Genomic DNA, 11224 nt, shown 5'->3' on the forward strand with positions numbered 1-11224 from the left:
CATCAAATTTAATCCAAGATTTATAATTTTTTATCAATTAAGCTCCTTTTGTAATCCAAGTATCTTTTAACCACAATGTTTTTCATTTAAACCCCTAAGCTTTAAGTTTAAACCACCTTTTCCTAAAAATGTTGAAACACAAGGCTAAATGGCTTCAAATTTTGAACCATAATTTATATAAAAAAAAAAATTCCATTAAGCTCTAATTATAATTCAAGTCTATTTTAAACCACAATGTCTAAAATTTAAACCATTAAGCTTTAAATTGAAACCCCTAAGCTTTACATTTAAACCACTTGCCTAAATATTTAAACCGCAAGCCTTAAATGACTTAAACTATGAACCATTAATCTTAAATAGAAATTAAAATTTAATCCACAGAGTTTAAGTTTTAATCCTTTAGGCTTAAATCATAATAATTATAATCTAATTAACAATTTCATTCAAAGTTTAAATCCTTAGCCTTTAAATTTAAGTAAATAGGCTTAAATTTTAATCCAAGTTTCATTATTTGTCAAAATTTAGAGCTCATGTTCTGATTGGCAATGAAAAAAAAAATTATATTAATAGAAGTTATATGCTCTGTGCGCCGCGGCCCTAATAAAATAGTGCCGCGGCGCGCAGAGAAAACAAGAGCCAATCTGTTTTTTTTCACTGGGCGCCGCGGCTCTGATGTTTCATAGTGTCTGTGCGCCGCGGCGCATCCCCTAAGCTTTAAACCGCAATATTTTCAACTTAAACCTCTAAGTTTTAAATTTAAACCCCTAAGTTTTAAATGTAAACCCCTAGTTTAAAATTTTAAACCACAATATAAATGGCATCAAATTTTGATCCCTAATGCCAAATGGCATCACGGATTTTGATCCACAAGGCTAATTGGCATCAAATTTAAACCAAAATTTATAAATTTTAATCCATTAAGTTCTATTTATAATCCAAGTCTCTTAAAACCCCTAATTATTAAACTTAAACCGTTAATCTTTAAATTGAAGCCACTTGCTTAAGAATTTAAGCCACAAACCAAATGGAATAAAATGTTGAACCCCTAGGCTAAATGACATGAAATTTTCAACCACATACATAAATGACATAAACTTTTTAACCAAAATTTATGAATTTTTATCCATTCAGCTCTATTTATAATCCAAGTCTCTTTAAATCGCAATATTTTCAACTTAAACCCCTAAGCATTAAATTTAAACCCCTAAGCATTAAATTTAATCCACTTGCTTAAAATTTTAAACCACAATATAAATGGCATCAAATTTAGAACCACAATGCCAAATGGCATCACGGATTTTGATCCACAAGGCTAATTGGCATCAAATTTAAACCAAATTTTATAAATTTTAATCCATTAAGTTCTATTTATAATCCAATTCTCTTAAAACAACAATGTTTTTAATTTAAAACCCTAAGCTTTAAATTTGAACATCTTTTCTAAAAATTTAAACTACTATCCAAATCGAATCAAATAATGAACCCCAACGCTAAATGACATCAAATTTAAACCACAATCTATAAATTGTTATCAAATAAGCTCTTTTCATAATCCAAGTCTTTCTTAAACCTCAATGTTCTACATTTGAACCCATAAGCTTTAAGTTTAAACCACTTGACAAAAAGTGTTGAACCACACGGCTAAATGGCATCAAATTTTGAAGCACAAGGCTAAATGACATCAAATTTAATCCAAGATTTATAATTTTTTATCAATTAAGCTCCTTTTGTAATCCAAGTATCTTTTAACCACAATGTTTTTCATTTAAACCCCTAAGCTTTAAGTTTAAACCACCTTTTCCTAAAAATGTTGAAACACAAGGCTAAATGGCTTCAAATTTTGAACCATAATTTATATAAAAAAAAAAATTCCATTAAGCTCTAATTATAATTCAAGTCTATTTTAAACCACAATGTCTAAAATTTAAACCATTAAGCTTTAAATTGAAACCCCTAAGCTTTACATTTAAACCACTTGCCTAAATATTTAAACCGCAAGCCTTAAATGACTTAAACTATGAACCATTAATCTTAAATAGAAATTAAAATTTAATCCACAGAGTTTAAGTTTTAATCCTTTAGGCTTAAATCATAATAATTATAATCTAATTAACAATTTCATTCAAAGTTTAAATCCTTAGCCTTTAAATTTAAGTAAATAGGCTTAAATTTTAATCCAAGTTTCATTATTTGTCAAAATTTAGAGCTCATGTTCTGATTGGCAATGAAAAAAAAAATTATATTAATAGAAGTTATATGCTCTGTGCGCCGCGGCCCTAATAAAATAGTGCCGCGGCGCGCAGAGAAAACAAGAGCCAATCTGTTTTTTTTCACTGGGCGCCGCGGCTCTGATGTTTCATAGTGTCTGTGCGCCGCGGCGCATCCCCTAAGCTTTAAACCGCAATATTTTCAACTTAAACCTCTAAGTTTTAAATTTAAACCCCTAAGTTTTAAATGTAAACCCCTAGTTTAAAATTTTAAACCACAATATAAATGGCATCAAATTTTGATCCCTAATGCCAAATGGCATCACGGATTTTGATCCACAAGGCTAATTGGCATCAAATTTAAACCAAAATTTATAAATTTTAATCCATTAAGTTCTATTTATAATCCAAGTCTCTTAAAACCCCTAATTATTAAACTTAAACCGTTAATCTTTAAATTGAAGCCACTTGCTTAAGAATTTAAGCCACAAACCAAATGGAATAAAATGTTGAACCCCTAGGCTAAATGACATGAAATTTTCAACCACATACATAAATGACATAAACTTTTTAACCAAAATTTATGAATTTTTATCCATTCAGCTCTATTTATAATCCAAGTCTCTTTAAATCGCAATATTTTCAACTTAAACCCCTAAGCATTAAATTTAAACCCCTAAGCATTAAATTTAATCCACTTGCTTAAAATTTTAAACCACAATATAAATGGCATCAAATTTAGAACCACAATGCCAAATGGCATCACGGATTTTGATCCACAAGGCTAATTGGCATCAAATTTAAACCAAAATTTATAAATTTTAATCCATTAAGTTCTATTTATAATCCAAGTCTCTTAAAACCCCTAATTATTAAACTTAAACCGTTAATCTTTAAATTGAAGCCACTTGCTTAAGAATTTAAGCCACAAACCAAATGGAATAAAATGTTGAACCCCTAGGCTAAATGACATCAAATTTTCAACCACATACATAAATGACATAAACTTTTGAACCAAAATTTATGAATTTTTATCCATTCAGATCTAGTTATAATCCAAGTCTCTTTAAACCACAATATTTTAAATTTAAACCCCTAAGCATTAAATTTAAACCCCTAAGCTTTAAATTTAATCCACTTGCTTAAAATTTTAAACCACAATATAAATGGCATCAAATTTCGAACCACAATGCCAAATGGCATCACGGATTTTGATCCACAAGGCTAATTGGCATCAAATTTAAACCAAAATTTATAAATTTTAATCCATTAAGTTCTATTTATAATCCAAGTCTCTTAAAACCCCTAATTATTAAACTTAAACCGTTAATCTTTAAATTGAAGCCACTTGCTTAAGAATTTAAGCCACAAACCAAATGGAATAAAATGTTGAACCCCTAGGCTAAATGACATCAAATTTTCAACCACATACATAAATGACATAAACTTTTGAACCAAAATTTATGAATTTTTCTCCATTCAGATCTAGTTATAATCCAAGTCTCTTTAAACCACAATATTTTAAATTTAAACCCCTAAGCATTAAATTTAAACCCCTAAGCTTTAAATTTAATCCACTTGCTTAAAATTTTAAACCACAATATAAATGGCATCAAATTTCGAACCACAATGCCAAATGGCATCACGGATTTTGATCCACAAGGCTAATTGGCATCAAATTTAAACCAAATTTTATAAATTTTAATCCATTAAGTTCTATTTATAATCCAATTCTCTTTAAACAACAATGTTTTTAATTTAAAACCCTAAGCTTTAAATTTGAACATCTTTTCTAAAAATTTAAACTACAATCCAAATCGAATCAAATAATGAACCCCAACGCTAAATGACATCAAATTTAAACCACAATCTATAAATTGTTATCAAATAAGCTCTTTTCATAATCCAAGTCTTTCTTAAACCTCAATGTTCTACATTTAAACCCATAAGCTTTAAGTTTAAACCACTTGACAAAAAGTGTTGAACCACACGGCTAAATGGCATCAAATTTTGAAGCACAAGGCTAAATGACATCAAATTTAATCCAAGATTTATAATTTTTTATCAATTAAGCTCCTTTTGTAATCCAAGTATCTTTTAACCACAATGTTTTTCATTTAAACCCCTAAGCTTTAAGTTTAAACCACCTTTGCCTAAAAATGTTGAAACACAAGGCTAAATGGCTTCAAATTTTGAACCATAATTTATAAAAAAAAAAAATTCCATTAAGCTCTAATTATAATTCAAGTCTATTTTAAACCACAATGTCTTAAATTTAAACCATTAAGCTTTAAATTGAAACCCCTAAGCTTTACATTTAAACCACTTGCCTAAATATTTAAACCGCAAGCCTTAAATGACTTAAACTATGAACCATTAATCTTAAATAGCAATTAAAATTTAATCCACAGGGTTTAAGTTTTAATCCTTTAGGCTTAAATCATAATAATTATAATCTAATTAACAATTTCATTCAAAGTTTAAATCCTTAGCCTTTAAATTTAAGTAAATAGGCTTAAATTTTAATCCAAGTTTCATTATTTGTCAAAATTTAGAGCTCATGTTCTGATTGGCAATGAAAAAAAAAATTATATTAATAGAAGTTATATGCTCTGTGCGCCGCGGCCCTAATAAAATAGTGCCGCGGCGCGCAGAGAAAACAAGATCCAATCTGTTTTTTTTCCCTGGGCGCCGCGGCTCTGATGTTTCATAGTGTCTGTGCGCCGCGGCGCATCCCCTAAGCTTTAAACCGCAATATTTTCAACTTAAACCTCTAAGTTTTAAATTTAAACCCCTAAGTTTTAAATGTAAACCCCTTGTTTAAAATTTTAAACCACAATATAAATGGCATCAAATTTTGATCCCTAATGCCAAATGGCATCACGGATTTTGATCCACAAGGCTAATTGGCATCAAATTTAAACCAAAATTTATAAATTTTAATCCATTAAGTTCTATTTATAATCCAAGTCTCTTAAAACCCCTAATTATTAAACTTAAACCGTTAATCTTTAAATTGAAGCCACTTGCTTAAGAATTTAAGCCACAAACCAAATGGAATAAAATGTTGAAACCTAGGCCAAATGACATCAAATTTTCAACCACATACATAAATGACATAAACTTTTGAACAAAAATTTATGAATTTTTATCCATTCAGCTCTAGTTATAATCCAAGTCTCTTTAAACCACAATATTTTAAATTTAAACCCCTAAGCATTAAATTTAAACCCCTAAGCTTTAAATTTAATCCACTTGCTTAAAATTTTAAACCACAATATAAATGGCATCAAATTTCGAACCACAATGCCAAATGGCATCACGGATTTTGATCCACAAGGCTAATTGGCATCAAATTTAAACCAAAATTTATAAATTTTAATCCATTAAGTTCTATTTATAATCCAAGTCTCTTAGAACCCCTAATTATTAAACTTAAACCGTTAATCTTTAAATTGAAGCCACTTGCTTAAGAATTTAAGCCACAAACCAAATGGAATAAAATGTTGAACCCCTAGGCTAAATGACATCAAATTTTCAACCACATACATAAATGACATAAACTTTTGAACCAAAATTTATGAATTTTTCTCCATTCAGATCTAGTTATAATCCAAGTCTCTTTAAACCACAATATTTTAAATTTAAACCCCTAAGCATTAAATTTAAACCCCTAAGCTTTAAATTTAATCCACTTGCTTAAAATTTTAAACCACAATATAAATGGCATCAAATTTCGAACCACAATGCCAAATGGCATCACGGATTTTGATCCACAAGGCTAATTGGCATCAAATTTAAACCAAATTTTATAAATTTTAATCCATTAAGTTCTATTTATAATCCAATTCTCTTTAAACAACAATGTTTTTAATTTAAAACCCTAAGCTTTAAATTTGAACATCTTTTCTAAAAATTTAAACTACAATCCAAATCGAATCAAATAATGAACCCCAACGCTAAATGACATCAAATTTAAACCACAATCTATAAATTGTTATCAAATAAGCTCTTTTCATAATCCAAGTCTTTCTTAAACCTCAATGTTCTACATTTGAACCCATAAGCTTTAAGTTTAAACCACTTGACAAAAAGTGTTGAACCACACGGCTAAATGGCATCAAATTTTGAAGCACAAGGCTAAATGACATCAAATTTAATCCAAGATTTATAATTTTTTATCAATTAAGCTCCTTTTGTAATCCAAGTATCTTTTAACCACAATGTTTTTCATTTAAACCCCTAAGCTTTAAGTTTAAACCACCTTTTCCTAAAAATGTTGAAACACAAGGCTAAATGGCTTCAAATTTTGAACCATAATTTATATAAAAAAAAAAATTCCATTAAGCTCTAATTATAATTCAAGTCTATTTTAAACCACAATGTCTAAAATTTAAACCATTAAGCTTTAAATTGAAACCCCTAAGCTTTACATTTAAACCACTTGCCTAAATATTTAAACCGCAAGCCTTAAATGACTTAAACTATGAACCATTAATCTTAAATAGAAATTAAAATTTAATCCACAGAGTTTAAGTTTTAATCCTTTAGGCTTAAATCATAATAATTATAATCTAATTAACAATTTCATTCAAAGTTTAAATCCTTAGCCTTTAAATTTAAGTAAATAGGCTTAAATTTTAATCCAAGTTTCATTATTTGTCAAAATTTAGAGCTCATGTTCTGATTGGCAATGAAAAAAAAAATTATATTAATAGAAGTTATATGCTCTGTGCGCCGCGGCCCTAATAAAATAGTGCCGCGGCGCGCAGAGAAAACAAGAGCCAATCTGTTTTTTTTCACTGGGCGCCGCGGCTCTGATGTTTCATAGTGTCTGTGCGCCGCGGCGCATCCCCTAAGCTTTAAACCGCAATATTTTCAACTTAAACCTCTAAGTTTTAAATTTAAACCCCTAAGTTTTAAATGTAAACCCCTAGTTTAAAATTTTAAACCACAATATAAATGGCATCAAATTTTGATCCCTAATGCCAAATGGCATCACGGATTTTGATCCACAAGGCTAATTGGCATCAAATTTAAACCAAAATTTATAAATTTTAATCCATTAAGTTCTATTTATAATCCAAGTCTCTTAAAACCCCTAATTATTAAACTTAAACCGTTAATCTTTAAATTGAAGCCACTTGCTTAAGAATTTAAGCCACAAACCAAATGGAATAAAATGTTGAACCCCTAGGCTAAATGACATGAAATTTTCAACCACATACATAAATGACATAAACTTTTTAACCAAAATTTATGAATTTTTATCCATTCAGCTCTATTTATAATCCAAGTCTCTTTAAATCGCAATATTTTCAACTTAAACCCCTAAGCATTAAATTTAAACCCCTAAGCATTAAATTTAATCCACTTGCTTAAAATTTTAAACCACAATATAAATGGCATCAAATTTAGAACCACAATGCCAAATGGCATCACGGATTTTGATCCACAAGGCTAATTGGCATCAAATTTAAACCAAAATTTATAAATTTTAATCCATTAAGTTCTATTTATAATCCAAGTCTCTTAAAACCCCTAATTATTAAACTTAAACCGTTAATCTTTAAATTGAAGCCACTTGCTTAAGAATTTAAGCCACAAACCAAATGGAATAAAATGTTGAACCCCTAGGCTAAATGACATCAAATTTTCAACCACATACATAAATGACATAAACTTTTGAACCAAAATTTATGAATTTTTATCCATTCAGATCTAGTTATAATCCAAGTCTCTTTAAACCACAATATTTTAAATTTAAACCCCTAAGCATTAAATTTAAACCCCTAAGCTTTAAATTTAATCCACTTGCTTAAAATTTTAAACCACAATATAAATGGCATCAAATTTCGAACCACAATGCCAAATGGCATCACGGATTTTGATCCACAAGGCTAATTGGCATCAAATTTAAACCAAAATTTATAAATTTTAATCCATTAAGTTCTATTTATAATCCAAGTCTCTTAAAACCCCTAATTATTAAACTTAAACCGTTAATCTTTAAATTGAAGCCACTTGCTTAAGAATTTAAGCCACAAACCAAATGGAATAAAATGTTGAACCCCTAGGCTAAATGACATCAAATTTTCAACCACATACATAAATGACATAAACTTTTGAACCAAAATTTATGAATTTTTCTCCATTCAGATCTAGTTATAATCCAAGTCTCTTTAAACCACAATATTTTAAATTTAAACCCCTAAGCATTAAATTTAAACCCCTAAGCTTTAAATTTAATCCACTTGCTTAAAATTTTAAACCACAATATAAATGGCATCAAATTTCGAACCACAATGCCAAATGGCATCACGGATTTTGATCCACAAGGCTAATTGGCATCAAATTTAAACCAAATTTTATAAATTTTAATCCATTAAGTTCTATTTATAATCCAATTCTCTTTAAACAACAATGTTTTTAATTTAAAACCCTAAGCTTTAAATTTGAACATCTTTTCTAAAAATTTAAACTACAATCCAAATCGAATCAAATAATGAACCCCAACGCTAAATGACATCAAATTTAAACCACAATCTATAAATTGTTATCAAATAAGCTCTTTTCATAATCCAAGTCTTTCTTAAACCTCAATGTTCTACATTTAAACCCATAAGCTTTAAGTTTAAACCACTTGACAAAAAGTGTTGAACCACACGGCTAAATGGCATCAAATTTTGAAGCACAAGGCTAAATGACATCAAATTTAATCCAAGATTTATAATTTTTTATCAATTAAGCTCCTTTTGTAATCCAAGTATCTTTTAACCACAATGTTTTTCATTTAAACCCCTAAGCTTTAAGTTTAAACCACCTTTGCCTAAAAATGTTGAAACACAAGGCTAAATGGCTTCAAATTTTGAACCATAATTTATAAAAAAAAAAAATTCCATTAAGCTCTAATTATAATTCAAGTCTATTTTAAACCACAATGTCTTAAATTTAAACCATTAAGCTTTAAATTGAAACCCCTAAGCTTTACATTTAAACCACTTGCCTAAATATTTAAACCGCAAGCCTTAAATGACTTAAACTATGAACCATTAATCTTAAATAGCAATTAAAATTTAATCCACAGGGTTTAAGTTTTAATCCTTTAGGCTTAAATCATAATAATTATAATCTAATTAACAATTTCATTCAAAGTTTAAATCCTTAGCCTTTAAATTTAAGTAAATAGGCTTAAATTTTAATCCAAGTTTCATTATTTGTCAAAATTTAGAGCTCATGTTCTGATTGGCAATGAAAAAAAAAATTATATTAATAGAAGTTATATGCTCTGTGCGCCGCGGCCCTAATAAAATAGTGCCGCGGCGCGCAGAGAAAACAAGATCCAATCTGTTTTTTTTCCCTGGGCGCCGCGGCTCTGATGTTTCATAGTGTCTGTGCGCCGCGGCGCATCCCCTAAGCTTTAAACCGCAATATTTTCAACTTAAACCTCTAAGTTTTAAATTTAAACCCCTAAGTTTTAAATGTAAACCCCTTGTTTAAAATTTTAAACCACAATATAAATGGCATCAAATTTTGATCCCTAATGCCAAATGGCATCACGGATTTTGATCCACAAGGCTAATTGGCATCAAATTTAAACCAAAATTTATAAATTTTAATCCATTAAGTTCTATTTATAATCCAAGTCTCTTAAAACCCCTAATTATTAAACTTAAACCGTTAATCTTTAAATTGAAGCCACTTGCTTAAGAATTTAAGCCACAAACCAAATGGAATAAAATGTTGAAACCTAGGCCAAATGACATCAAATTTTCAACCACATACATAAATGACATAAACTTTTGAACAAAAATTTATGAATTTTTATCCATTCAGCTCTAGTTATAATCCAAGTCTCTTTAAACCACAATATTTTAAATTTAAACCCCTAAGCATTAAATTTAAACCCCTAAGCTTTAAATTTAATCCACTTGCTTAAAATTTTAAACCACAATATAAATGGCATCAAATTTCGAACCACAATGCCAAATGGCATCACGGATTTTGATCCACAAGGCTAATTGGCATCAAATTTAAACCAAAATTTATAAATTTTAATCCATTAAGTTCTATTTATAATCCAAGTCTCTTAGAACCCCTAATTATTAAACTTAAACCGTTAATCTTTAAATTGAAGCCACTTGCTTAAGAATTTAAGCCACAAACCAAATGGAATAAAATGTTGAACCCCTAGGCTAAATGACATCAAATTTTCAACCACATACATAAATGACATAAACTTTTGAACCAAAATTTATGAATTTTTCTCCATTCAGATCTAGTTATAATCCAAGTCTCTTTAAACCACAATATTTTAAATTTAAACCCCTAAGCATTAAATTTAAACCCCTAAGCTTTAAATTTAATCCACTTGCTTAAAATTTTAAACCACAATATAAATGGCATCAAATTTCGAACCACAATGCCAAATGGCATCACGGATTTTGATCCACAAGGCTAATTGGCATCAAATTTAAACCAAATTTTATAAATTTTAATCCATTAAGTTCTATTTATAATCCAATTCTCTTTAAACAACAATGTTTTTAATTTAAAACCCTAAGCTTTAAATTTGAACATCTTTTCTAAAAATTTAAACTACAATCCAAATCGAATCAAATAATGAACCCCAACGCTAAATGACATCAAATTTAAACCACAATCTATAAATTGTTATCAAATAAGCTCTTTTCATAATCCAAGTCTTTCTTAAACCTCAATGTTCTACATTTAAACCCATAAGCTTTAAGTTTAAACCACTTGACAAAAAGTGTTGAACCACACGGCTAAATGGCATCAAATTTTGAAGCACAAGGCTAAATGACATCAAATTTAATCCAAGATTTATAATTTTTTATCAATTAAGCTCCTTTTGTAATCCAAGTATCTTTTAACCACAATGTTTTTCATTTAAACCCCTAAGCTTTAAGTTTAAACCACCTTTGCCTAAAAATGTTGAAACACAAGGCTAAATGGCTTCAAATTTTGAACCATAATTTATAAAAAAAAAAAATTCC

Source organism: Humulus lupulus, chromosome 1 (genome assembly GCF_963169125.1).
Source record: "Humulus lupulus chromosome 1, drHumLupu1.1, whole genome shotgun sequence".
In the NCBI taxonomy this organism is placed as follows: Eukaryota; Viridiplantae; Streptophyta; class Magnoliopsida; order Rosales; family Cannabaceae; genus Humulus; species Humulus lupulus.